The sequence below is a fragment of the Moschus berezovskii genome, chromosome 15, assembly GCF_049115385.1.
Source record: "Moschus berezovskii isolate FMDL1 chromosome 15, NW_MosBer_1.0, whole genome shotgun sequence".
Classification (NCBI taxonomy): Eukaryota; Metazoa; Chordata; class Mammalia; order Artiodactyla; family Moschidae; genus Moschus; species Moschus berezovskii.
In genome coordinates, this window is record NC_142474.1 from 72723629 (window position 1) to 72736221 (window position 12593).

The window sequence follows — 12593 nt, forward strand, 5'->3', positions numbered from 1 at the left end:
GGACTTTATCTAGTTGTGGTACTTGGATTTCTCTTGTAGATGGTAAACTCTAGGGCAAGGGAACTTCAGTAGTTGCTCCTTGAGGGTTTAGTTGCCCCAGGGTATGTAGAATCTTCATTCCGGGTCCAGGCATTGAACCCATGTCCTCTGGGTTGGCAGGCGGGTTCTTAACCACTGGACCACCAAAGAAGTCCCCTCATATTTTAATTTTTTAAGTAGCACTCTTTACTGAGATGATCATGAAAAATTCAATCTAATTTAATTGCTATATTAATGTCAACTAATAGTTTATATTTAATATTCACTTGCATTCAGCCTTATCCTAAATATATCTGTAAGGTCTAATGTCAAGTTGGATAATGAAACAGATGTGCCCCCAAAATTGCACCAGGGTTAAAATGACAAGACTTTGGGTACCTGTGATGCTGAGGTCAGGGAAAGGCTGAGTGGTAAAGGATCACAGAAAATGCAGAACCTGAATTCAACCCCTGTGACTGCAAAGAGGGTGCAGAGTTGCCTAAGAAGCCTTCTCGTACAAGAATATTTAGGGATGAGTTTGCAAAGAGATGAGAGAAATGACTTGACACAAGGAATAAGAGAATGTCGTTATCTTACTTGAGGCGAAAATAGTGAAGCCCTGGAGCTGTTAGTGAGAAGAGTAAAGAGTATGGAACCTAGTTGTGCCCCCAGCACACAGTTCAGTGATGGAGAGAGGATGGGAGAGGTAGTTTGCTCTCAAAGACTGGAGCATGGATGCAGGTCTTTGTTAGAAGTTAACTCCAAGCAGTGAGTTTGCAATCTATCCAGATCTCATCAAGAAATTAAAGATATTGTCAAGAGACCTGACATTCAGAAATGATGAGATAAAATACATCATTCTTAGATCATTGAGGTCACCGTGGGTAGGATTAATGGATTTGTGATCTGTTAAGAGTTAATATCCTTGAGAAAAATGACTTGGGCCCGGTGAGACTCAGCTTACAGATCTGTAAATAGGGATTATAACTGTCTCTCAGGGTCATTGAGAAGCTTTCATGCAGAGTAAAATCGTAATCATCATCATTGTTACAATTACCTTCTATTTAGTTTTTCCTCTGCAAATCTTATCTCTCCTATTAGATCATAAATTATTTTGAAACAGGACTTTGTCAGATTAACCTTTGTCACCTTGTAATAGTTTTTTAAAAAATATTTATCATTTATTTATTTAGCTTCATCCAGTTTTAATTGTGGCATGTGGGATCTTAGTTCCCTGACCAAGGATGGAACCGAGGCCCCCTATATTGGGAGCATGGAGTCTTAGCCACTGGACCACCAGGAAAGTCCCTCCGTATGGTATTAAACACTATGCCTTTTAAAGAGTATATAGCTAATTAGGTGTCTGCAAAGTAAAGAAGAAAAGGGAAAAAAGAAACAAACAAAAAAAATACACACCTAAACTAATAACAAAGAATGTTTTAAAATTTCATTTTTTCCTAATCATAATTTATCACGAAATGATCCCACATGGGAAGGATGATTATCCTGCTGTAGAAATGAAGTGCCTGTGCGTCCTGCCAGGTTCAGAACCACCATGACTCTTCCAAGATGTGTCTGTGTGGTGGTGTGTGGGTCATCTTGTAAGGGGTAGGTCTGAATCCTGATGGTTGTTTGTAAAGTTGCTCACTGCTTATCAGCAGGGCCTGTGGGAATCTCTGAGGAATGTTTCCAGACCATTGATCTCCTGGGAATTTGTTTATTTTTAAGAAAATTGTTTTCCTGGCTCTTTGCACCAGACCAGATATCTGGCCTTACAGAGCGAGAGATCTCACGGGCCGTTCCCCGGGCCAGGTGCAGTGGACTGGGGCCCTTTTTTGCTCCTCAGTCTGGTCCAGAGCTCAGCTGCTTCTGTTCCTGCAAAACAGCCGCTACAGGAAGGAGCCAGAGGCACAGGATGCTGTGATTGTGCCTGGATGTTGTTGCGTGTATTCTGAAAGCACCCGGGCAGAGATGCAGCTAGAATAGAACTGAGACCAGGACGTGGGCTGCGAGCGTGTGAATGTGGACTGGAGCCAGCGCGGGCCTCTGAGGTCAGACTTCTGGATGTTCTCTGAGCAAATCTCTATCCACTGGACCCGCTGATATGGTTAGGGAAGCAGTTCTAGATAAGAATGACCGTGTGCTAGCTACTAGACTCGGTCTGTACACACCAGACTTCTAGGACAGCCCTCCCTGGGAGTTTTTGTAAAATTCTCAGGGTGTGGGTTCAGGTTCCATGTCTCCGCGTAGGTCCATAAAAAGAAGAGAAAGCCTAAAAGTTGTGCAACCTACTTTTGCCTCGGTTTGCTTGTCTGATGTGTTGGGCCCATGGCTATTGAACCATGAATGAATGAACTTTGTCTCAGTGTGAAAGCCAGTGCTGTGAGACATACTTTGCAAGTCAAAGCATTCTACTTTCTGGATTATTAAAGCAGTTAACTTGTGTGTGTGGTTCACACTCTAACAGGTTACAAATTGGTGTTCAGTGCACGACCACACTCCCTGTCTCTTCCGTCACCCTGCTTCCTTCTCCCTCAGTAACTTGATGATTGGGCTTCCCTGGTGGCTCAGAGGTTAAAGCGTCTGCCTCCAATGCGGGAGACCTGGGTTCGATCCCTGGGTTGGGAAGATCCCCTGGAGAAGGAAACGGTAACCCACTCCAGTGTTCTTGCCTGGAGAATCCCATGGACGGAGGAGCCTGGTAGGCTACAGTCCACGGGGTCGCAAAGAGTCGGACATGACTGAGCGACAGACCGGAACTTGATGATTTGGGGGCTCAATGGAACAAGAGTATTTGAAATTAATTCTTTTCTGGGACATCCCTGGATGTCTGATAATCTTAAATTATAACCTGGATAAATATTCTATCTATGTGATTGGTTTAAAGCTGGTTACTTCACTCTCTAGGTTAAAATCTCAAACTTCATGTGGTCCTATGGCACCTGAATTACTGTCCTTTCCATGACTCAAAAAAAAAAAAAAAAAAGCAAAACAAAAAACTGGTTGGGGCCATAAAATTTTCATTTATGATCAGATCCCTGATGGCTTGGAGTAAAATAAAATGAGATAAACAATATTAGAAATAAGGTACCTTGCCTTTTTCATCTCCTTTAGCTTTATATCAATGATGCTCAAACCTGGCTACACCCTAGAGTCACCTGGAGAGGTTAAAAAAAAAAACAAAACACAGATGACTGAGTCCTCACTCAAACTCTTGAATTAGAATTTACCCAGGTTGGGGCCTCGATAACTGTATTTTGAGGTGTGATATTCTGAGTTTATTCTATGAGAAACTGAAAATTTTATGAGTGCTTTTAATTAATTTATTTGTAATGCTCAAGAATAATGCTCAAAATTTTTCCTACCACTGAACAGATATGACTCTGTGACTTGCATAGTTTAGCCTTTATATTCTTTGCTTATTTCTTTTTGAAAATTTTATTTCTTTATTTATTTTGGCTTTGCTAGATCTTCATTGCTATGTCTGGCTTTCTCTACTTGCGGTGAATGGGGTCTGTGGGTTTCTTATTGCTGTGGCTTCTCTTGATGTGGAGCATGGGTTTTAGGCACGCGGTCTTCAGTAGCTGCGGCTCACCGGCTTGGTTGTTCCGGGGCATGTGGGATCTTCCCAAACCAGGGACTGAACCCTTGTTCCCTGCATTGGCAGGCAAATTCTTAACCACTGGACCACCAGGTTCTTTGCTTTTCTAAAAAAGCAGTTTTATTGAGGCTATGTTTGCATAGCATAAAATTTACTCATTTTAAGTCTTCTAACTCAGTGATTTTTGTACACTTGCAAAGTTGCGCAACCATCAGCCCAGTCCAAGTTTAGAACATTCCTTTCACCCCGAAAAGATGTTTGTGCCTCTTTGCAGTCACTCCCTGTTCCAACCTCAGCCCCAGGCAACCACTAATCCACTTTCTGTCTCTCTTTTCAGACAGCTGCGTTTTTCAAAGCACCCCAGGTGGTTTTGACAGTTGGTAAATGTCAGGAGCCTTACTTTGGACCTCCCAGCAGAGTATATGGACATAAACTCTGTTAGGATCCTGCCCTATAGAAGGAGCTTTTTTGAGATGAATTACTTTTATTCATTTATTTTTAACCATTTAAAAAAGTTGAAGTATAGTTAATTTGCAATGTTGTGTCACTTTCAGGTATACAACAAAGTGAATCAGTTATACGTACATGTGTATCTATTTTTTCAGATCCTTTTCCCTCATGTACTGTGCTGTGCTTAGCAGCTCAGTCGTGTCTGATTCTTTGCGACCTCATGGACTTTAGCCAGCCAGGCTCCTCTGTTCATTGAATTCTCCAGGAACTAACACTGGAATGGGTTGCCATTCCCTTCTCCAGGAGGTCTTCCTGGCCCAGGGATCAAACTGGGGTCTTCTGTATTGCTGGCAAATTTTTTACTGTCTGAGCCACCAGGGAAGCCCACATATAGTAGTATATGTTACTCCCAAACTCCTCATTTATTTCTTCCCTTACCCCACCTTTTCCCCTTTGGTAACCCTAAATTTGTTTTCCATGTCTGTGGGTGTATTTCTGGTTTGTATGTAAGTTCACTTGTATCTTTTTTGGAAGAAAAAAATTATGTTTTAGGTTTTTAGAACCCATACCCGCGCCCCAACCCCCCTCCCAGTCCCCACCAAGTGCTCTGCAAGGAACGTGTGCTTTATATCCTTTACCTGCCCAGGAACTCAGCCTACAGCTTGCTTTTCAATTGTATCACTCCTAGGTCAGCTTCCCATAAAATAATCCTAAGAACCAAGAAAGCTTCATTAGAAAGAAGAGAACCACTCCAAATACAGTTTCATTACCTTTGATGCTGGAAGATGAGATTGTCGACTCTGCCAGGGTCTTTGAGGATAAATTAATGACCAGTCTTGAGTCCTGCAAGCTCAAGTCGCCTTTGACTGCAGGCTAGACTTGTGTGTGTCTACAGTGTCTTGTGTATCCGTAGACACCAGTGAGGAGTTGGTTGAATCTGTTTAAAAATCATATTTTTCTTTTCCTTTGCTTGGTCTGTCAACCTCCTGACTCTGCCGTTTGCTGTGATGGCACTCAGGATTGTAATGGAGGCAACTAGCGTGGTGCCTGCCATAGAATGGGTGCTCAGTAAGTATTTGTTAAAAGAATTTAAGAATAGATAACTGTCAACAATGAAGATGCCGTTGGGTTTCCAGTGCCTTCCTGGCTTGCTGTTGTTCAGTTGCTAAGTTGTGTCCGACTCTTTGCGGCCCCATGGACTGACTGTATATAGCGTGCCAAGCTTCTCTGTCCTTCAGTACCTCTTGGAGATTGCCCAGACTCATGTTCCTTGAGTCAGTGACACCATCCAAACACCTCATCCTCTGTCGCCCCCTTCCTGGTTTAAGTTGGTGAAGTTCTCCCGATCTTGGGTGTGGCTCTTATTCTGTTGTGAAGGAGGGATTCAGAGGCAGAGTTTGGTTCCACAAGACTCGCTACAAGAATATAGATCCCTCCCATTTCCAGAATTGTCAGATAAAAGAGGGGATGCTGGGTTTAAATTTGAAACTCCAGGTAAACAATGTGTCCCATGCAGTATCTGAGACATGCTTATCCTAGAAAGTCACTGGTGGTATATCTGAAATTCAGATGTGACGGGGCATCCTTTTTCTTTGCTAAATCTGGCTACCCTGCACTATTAAAGGCTGCATTGTGACTAACAGTTCACCCCCAGCTCCGGTTCCCCGCTGCCGTGTGTCCCTCCCCGGGATCCAGTCTCCAGGCTGCAGCTGGAAGGGTATGGCCCCGCTTGGCCTCTGTACCTTTGCCAGGAAGCAATCTGGCTGTCATGTGAGGGTTTCCAACATTGTTCAGTGCAGAAATCACTGATGTATGAATCATTTGGCTCCACAGTCAGGTCTGTTTTGTTTTATTTTTAATGCTGATAGGAGGACCCACGCTATCTCGTCTGTTTGGTCGTCGGCTGTAGCTGGGTGGGGGTCAGCTGTGAACAGGATGGCTCGGAGACACCCGGGAGGGTGACCTTCTCTCTTTCACTTAATACTGGTGAGCATCCTCCTCTTCTTCAGGATACCTCACTCTGCTTCGTCCTTTTCCCTGCTGCGTTAGTTTGCCATGCAAGGTGGGATGTCTGGGCAAATGGCACCGTCTGCCATAGGTGTGACCGAAACCAGAGGTGGAAGCATGTGCCGTGTTTCAACTAGAGCACTGCCACACCCATCAAAACACTTCCAAGGTGATCCTCTTGAAGGGCCCCTCCGTCCACCTGCCTGAGTGTGTGCCGATGTGTTGAGCCGTGTCCATGTTAAATGTTCCAAGAGCTCACAGCGAGTCCTCACCATGTTCCTGCTCTGTGCTACAGATGTCCACCGCCATTGTCACTGCCCTTGAAGAACTTAGAGTGGGCAGTTTTTAAAAATTACCAAAAGTGTTTTTCTTTAATTTGCATGTATTTGATTTGCAATGCTGTGTTAGTTTCATGTGTATGACAGAGTGATTCAGTTTATATATACACATATCTGTTCTTTTTCAGGGATTTCCCCAGTGGCTCAGTGGTAAAGAATCCACCTGTCATGCAGGAACCATAGGAGATATGGGTTTGATCCCTGAGTTGGGAAGATCCCCTGGAGGGGAGGACATGACAACCCACTCCAGTATTCTTGCCATGGACAGAGGAGCCTGGTGGGCCACGGTCCATGGGGTCACGAAGAGTTGGACATAACTGAAGTGACTTAGCACGCATGCACATTCTTTTCCAGATTCTTTTCCATAGAGTTTGTTACAGAATATTAAGTAGAGATCCTTTTTGATTATTTATTTATGTTGTTGCTATTTAGTCATCAAGTCGCATTCAGCTCTTTTGCAACCTTGTGGACTGTAACCCACCAGGCTCCTCTGTCTGTGGGATTTCCCAGGCAAGAATATTGGAGTGGGTTGTTATTTCCTCCTCCAGGGGAAGCTTCCTGAACCAGGGATCAAACTCCCATCTCCTGCATTGCAAGCAAATTCTTTACTGTTGAGCCATCGGAGCCACCCCATTTTATAATGTATATGTTAATCGCCTGATTTATCCCTCCTCTTTGGTAACCATAAGTTTGTTTTCTGATTTGATATTTGTATATGATGCCAAATGATGATTGCAGTAAACCTCAGTGATATCCTTCACCATACACAGTTACAGAATCTGTGTGTATGTGTGAGATGAGAACTTTTAAGATCAGCTCCCTTAGCAACTGCTAAATTTGCAGTACTGTATTACTAACCATAGTCACCATGCCGTAATTATATCCCCATCACTTTTTCTGTTAACACTCTGCCGATTGGCCTGAATTTGTCTTTTTGTCGATGACAGGAGGATAGTTGCCCAATTATTCATTCCCTCTGTTGCAGAAATCTCCCCACTGGAGCCCAGGTGAGCAGGTGACATAAACAAACATAGGCAGTTTAACCTCTTTTCCAAGGGGAAATGAGGAGACAGTGTTTGGAAATGCTTTTGTAAAATCACCAGGTGTTGTCTGCTTTTCCCTGACAGTGGGGAAACCCAAGGCCCACAGGAAACAGAGGCCAGGAAATCCCCCATCAGTTGAGTGAAAGGGGCGTAGTGTTCAGCTGATGACCTTGACTGTGGTTCTTTGCTCTTAAATTTTTTCGCCTTTAGACTCTGTACATAGCAACTGGCTTCCCTTTACCCCCATGTGGTTGTCTAGGAGGGGAACGTTTGTCTGTAAATAACATCCTGTTCTCTTCACCCTTTATGCAAAATAAACAATGTCTTATCATTACAAGATAGAATCAATGGGGAAAATAGGAATTTTAAAATTATTTATTTATGTGGCTGTGCTAGGTCTTAGCTGTGGCACATGGAATCTTAGCTGCAGCTCTCAGACTCTTAGTTGTGGCATGTGGGGTCCAGGTCCCTGACCAGGACTCGAAGCCCGGGCCCCATGCATTGGGAGTCTTCGTCACTGGACCACCAGGGAAGTCCCAAGAATAAGAATACTTCATAGCACTTGTAGGTGTGGTTCTTAACCTTAAGGGGGCTCCTTGGAGAATCTGGTGAAAGCTACAGACATCTGTCCAGAAACAAGTGTACATGTATCAGTTCAGTTCAGTCGCTCAGTTGTGTCCAACTCTCCGCGACCCCATGAATCACAGCATGCTAGGCCTCCCTGTCCATCACCAACTCCCGGAGTTCACTCAAACTCATGTCCACAGAGTCGGTGATGCCATCCAGCCATCTCATTCTCTGTCGTCCCCTTCTCCTCCTGTCCCCAACCTTTCCTAGCATCAGAGTCTTTTCCAGTGAGTCAACTCGTCGCATGAGGTGGCCAAAGTATTGCAGTTTCAGCTTCAGCATCAGTCCTTCCAGTGAACACCCAGGATTGATCTCCTTTAGAATGGACTGGTTGGATCTCCTTGCAGTCCAAGGGACTCTCAAGAGTCTTCTCCAGCACCACAGTTCAAAAGCATCAATTCTTCGGCGATCAGCTTTCTTCACAGTCCAACTCTCACATCCATACATGACCACGGGAAAAACCATTGCCTTGACTAGATGGACCTTTGTTGGCAAAGTAATATCTCTGCTTTTTAATATACTGTCAAGGTTGGTCATAACTTTCCTTCCAAGGAGCAAGCGTCTTTTAATTTCATGGCTGCAATCAGCATCTGCAGTGGTTTTGGAGCCCAAAAAAACAAAGTCTGACACTGTTTCCACTGTTTTTCCATCTATTTCCCATGAAGTGATGGGACCAGATGCCATGATCTTAGTTTTCTGAATGTTGAGCTTCAAGTCAACATTTTCACTCTCCTCTTTCACTTTCATCAAGAGGCTTTTGAGTTCCTCTTCACTTTCTGCCATAAGGGTAGTGTCATCTGCATATCTGAGGTTATTGATATTTCTCCCAGCAATCTTGATTCCAGCTTGTGCTTCTTCCAGCCCAGCGTTCCTCATGATATACTCTGCATATAAGTTAAATAAGCAAGGTGACAATATACAGCCTTGACGTACTCCTTTTCCTATTTGGAACCAGTCTGTTGTTCCATGTATAGTTCTGACTGTTGCTTCCTGACCTGCATACAGGTTTCTCAAGAGGCATGTCAGGTGATCTGGTATTCCCATCTCTTTCAGAATTTTCCACAGTTTATTGTGATCCACACAGTCAAAGGCTTTGGCATAGTCAATGAAGCAGAAATAGATGTTTTTCTGGAAGTCTTTTGCTTTCTCCATGATCCAGCGATGTTGGCAATTTGATCTCTGGTGCCTCTGCCTTTTCTAAAACCTGCTTGAACATGTGGGAGTTCACGGTTCACATATTGCTGAAGCCTGGCTTGGAGAATTTTGAGCATGACTTTACTAGCGTGTGAGATGAGTGCAATTGTGCGGTAGTTTGAGCATTCTTTGGCATTGCCTTTCTTTGGGATTGGAATGAAGACTGACCTGTTCCAGTCCTGTGGCCACTGCTGAGTTTTCTAAATTTGCTGGCATATTGAGTGCAGCACTTTCACAGCATCATCTTTCAAGATTTGAAATAGCTCAACTGGAATTCCATCACCTCCACTAGCTTTGTTTGTAGTGATGCTTTCTAAGGCCCACTTGACTTCACATTCCAAGATGTCTGGCTCTAGGTCAGTGATCACATTATCATGACTATCTTGGTCGTGAAGATCTTTTTTGTACAGTTCTTCTGTGTATTCCTGCCACCTCTTCTTAATATCTTCTGCTTCTGTTAGGTCCATACCATTTCTGTCCTTTATCGAGCCCGTCTTTGCATGAAATGTTCCCTTGGAATCTCTAATTTTCTTGAAGAGATCTCTTGATTTTCCTATTCTGTTGTTTTCCTCTATTTCTTTGCATTGATCACTGAGTATAGTTTCATGCCAAATTCTGTATTTAATTTCAGGGAACTCTGGAGAAACCACTACCTCCACAACCTTTATAAAGGTTGTTCCCTGTATGAGAAGCGAAAGTGAAAGTCGCTCAGTCGTGTCTGTGTCCATGGAATTCTCCAGGCCAGAATACTGGAGTGGGCGGCCTTTCCCTTATCCTGGGGATCTTTCCAACCCAGGGGTCAAACCCAGGTCTCCCGCATTGCAGGCAGATTCTTTACCAGCTGAGCCACAAGGGAAGCCCAAGAATACTGGAGTGGGTAGCCTATCCCTTCTCCAGGGGATCTTTCCAACCCAGGAATTGAACCCAGGGTCTCCTGCATTGCAGGCAGATTCTTTACCAACTGAGCCAGACATTATTGAATTCCTTGTTATGAATGTTCTACATGATGCACCTTTTTTTCATCCAAATAATGAATATTTGTTTTTACTAAGTTTTCAGTGGTATAAAGAAATGTGCTATTGGAAAACGTAAACTATATGTTACCAAAATGTCTTTTTTTTCTCATGAGTTGCCTTTCATCCTAGACAGAATAACAAGGTGCTTCTTGAGGGAGAGAGGCTGGGGGCTAGTATGTATTGAGCACTTATTTTGTGTCTGGTGGGACTTCCTTGGTGGCTCAGACAGTAAAGAATTCAGGAGCCACGGATTCAATCTGTGAGTCAGGAAGATCCCCTGGAGAAGGGAATGGCAATTCACTCCAGTATTCTTGCCTGGGAAACCCCATGGACAGAGGAGCCTGGCAGGCTACAGTCCAGGGGGTCGCAAAGAGTCTGACACAACTTAGCAACAGCACCATCCTTAGTTCCTTTTAGATGTGATGTCATTTAATTCTGACCATGATTCTATGATGTGGATTTAAAAGACATGGAACTGAAAGGCTCAGAGATGTTAAGTCAGTCATTTGAGTCTATCAAACCCTGGACTCCACTTCCCATATTTTCCAATTAAAAAATATGGGACTTCAGACGGGAAGGCCTCGTGGGGATGCTGGTGACCTGAGAAGCAGGGAAGAGTGGGTGGGGACAGACCAGTTGGTGCATCTTCAGGGGTTGCCCTAGAGGCAGTCCTGTGCCCGTGAAGGTCATCTTTCAGGAGACCACTCTCGCTTGGGTGAAAACTGGGAGACGGCATGAGAAGACACAGCTTCCTCCAATTCAAAGCAATCATGAAGTTCACTGCTAGCCCTGACCAAATGGATGTGAAGAAGGCAAGCCAGGATATGTGGGTTCTCATTAGAAAAGTAGGTCAGATTCTCATTCTCTTGGTCTGCTCCCAACCTGTTCCCTTGCACTCTTCATTATGTGTAGGACACATCCTGTGATTGCTGAGGGCCCTGCTAATAAATTAGCTCATTGTGCTTCCGATTGTGTGGCAGGCAGCAGGACCCCTGTTCACACGCAAGAAAAGCTAAATAGTACTATTCTGCTTTTCGATCTTGGTCTGTCATTAGGGGCAGCCTCATTGATTTTTTTCTTTCTCTAATAAAAAGAGGATTTTTTGTTCTAGAAATACTTCTCTGGAATTTTTCCCAATGGGCCTTTATATTTTTTTCTGATAGGTAGTGGAAAATTCTTTCGGTCACATTGACTGTCTGATACTTAGTGGGTGGAGGTCAACCTCAGGAACTGGGCTTCTTGGTGAATAACCCGGTTGGGAATCAACCCACTCTTTGAGCACATAAAAGAAGCCCATTTAGAGGAATCTCATGAATTTTCATCACGCACTAGCAAACATCAGAGGTCAGTAGGAAACTAAAATAATAATACACTATCCTTTCTCATGGCTTATATCAAAGAGGCTAGTCAAATTAATTTTGAAGAGAGAAATTATACTTTTTAATCCTTGGTGCTTTCATTCAGCTATGAATGGTATTAATTCAGGGTAATTGTGAAGACCATTTCAACAAGAAAGACTTGAAACATGAAATGGTAGGTACGTCCTGATAGTGTTGTTGTTCAGTTATTCCGTTGTGTCTGACTCTTTGCCACCTCATGGACTGTGCATGCCAGGCTTCCCTGTCCTTCACCGTCTCCCGGAGCTTGCTCAAACTCATGTGCATCGAGTCAATGATGCCATCCAACCATCTCATCCTCTATTGGCCCCTTCTTCTGCCTTCAGTGTTTCCCAGCATCAGGGTCTTTTCTAATGAGTTGGCTGTTTGCATCAGGTGGCCAAAGTATTGGAGTTTCAGCTTCAGCATCGGTCCTTCCAGGAATATTCAGGGTTGATTTCCTTTACTATTGACTGGTTTGTTCCTCTTGACAGTGTAAAGAGAATAAAATTTCATTTGTGTCAACTTTGAAGGTTAGAGAGAATCTAGTGCCGTCCGCTCACATACGTCAAAGGCACACCACCATTGTCTGTGCAGGAACCAGAATCATCTGGGAAGCCTTGTGAAAATACAGATTCCTGGGTCCCAGTTGCGTGGTTTCTGACTCCAAGTTTCTGGGATGAGCCCAAGAATTTGTGTTTCTAGCAAGTTCCCAGGTGATGGCCACTGGTCCAAAACCACACAGGAGAGCTGGTCCGTGTCACCTGGCAGATGATGAACTCATCTAGGGTTTGCTGGAGCACTGCTAGAGAGACGCATTGTGAAGCTGCCTCTGCCAACAGGACATCTTTCTTAGAGCCGAGGGATGCGGAGGGCTTCCCTGGTGGCTCAGTTGCTAAAGAATCTGCCTGCCAAGCAGCAGA

General features: G+C 44.0%; 1 protein-coding gene across 1 annotated transcript in view; it reads left to right on the forward strand.

The window, feature by feature from the left end:
* The window catches only part of ITIH5 (inter-alpha-trypsin inhibitor heavy chain 5), a 90683-nt gene that overhangs the window by 33433 nt on the left and 44657 nt on the right, over positions 1-12593 (forward strand). The gene's annotated exons all lie outside the window — the stretch shown is intronic.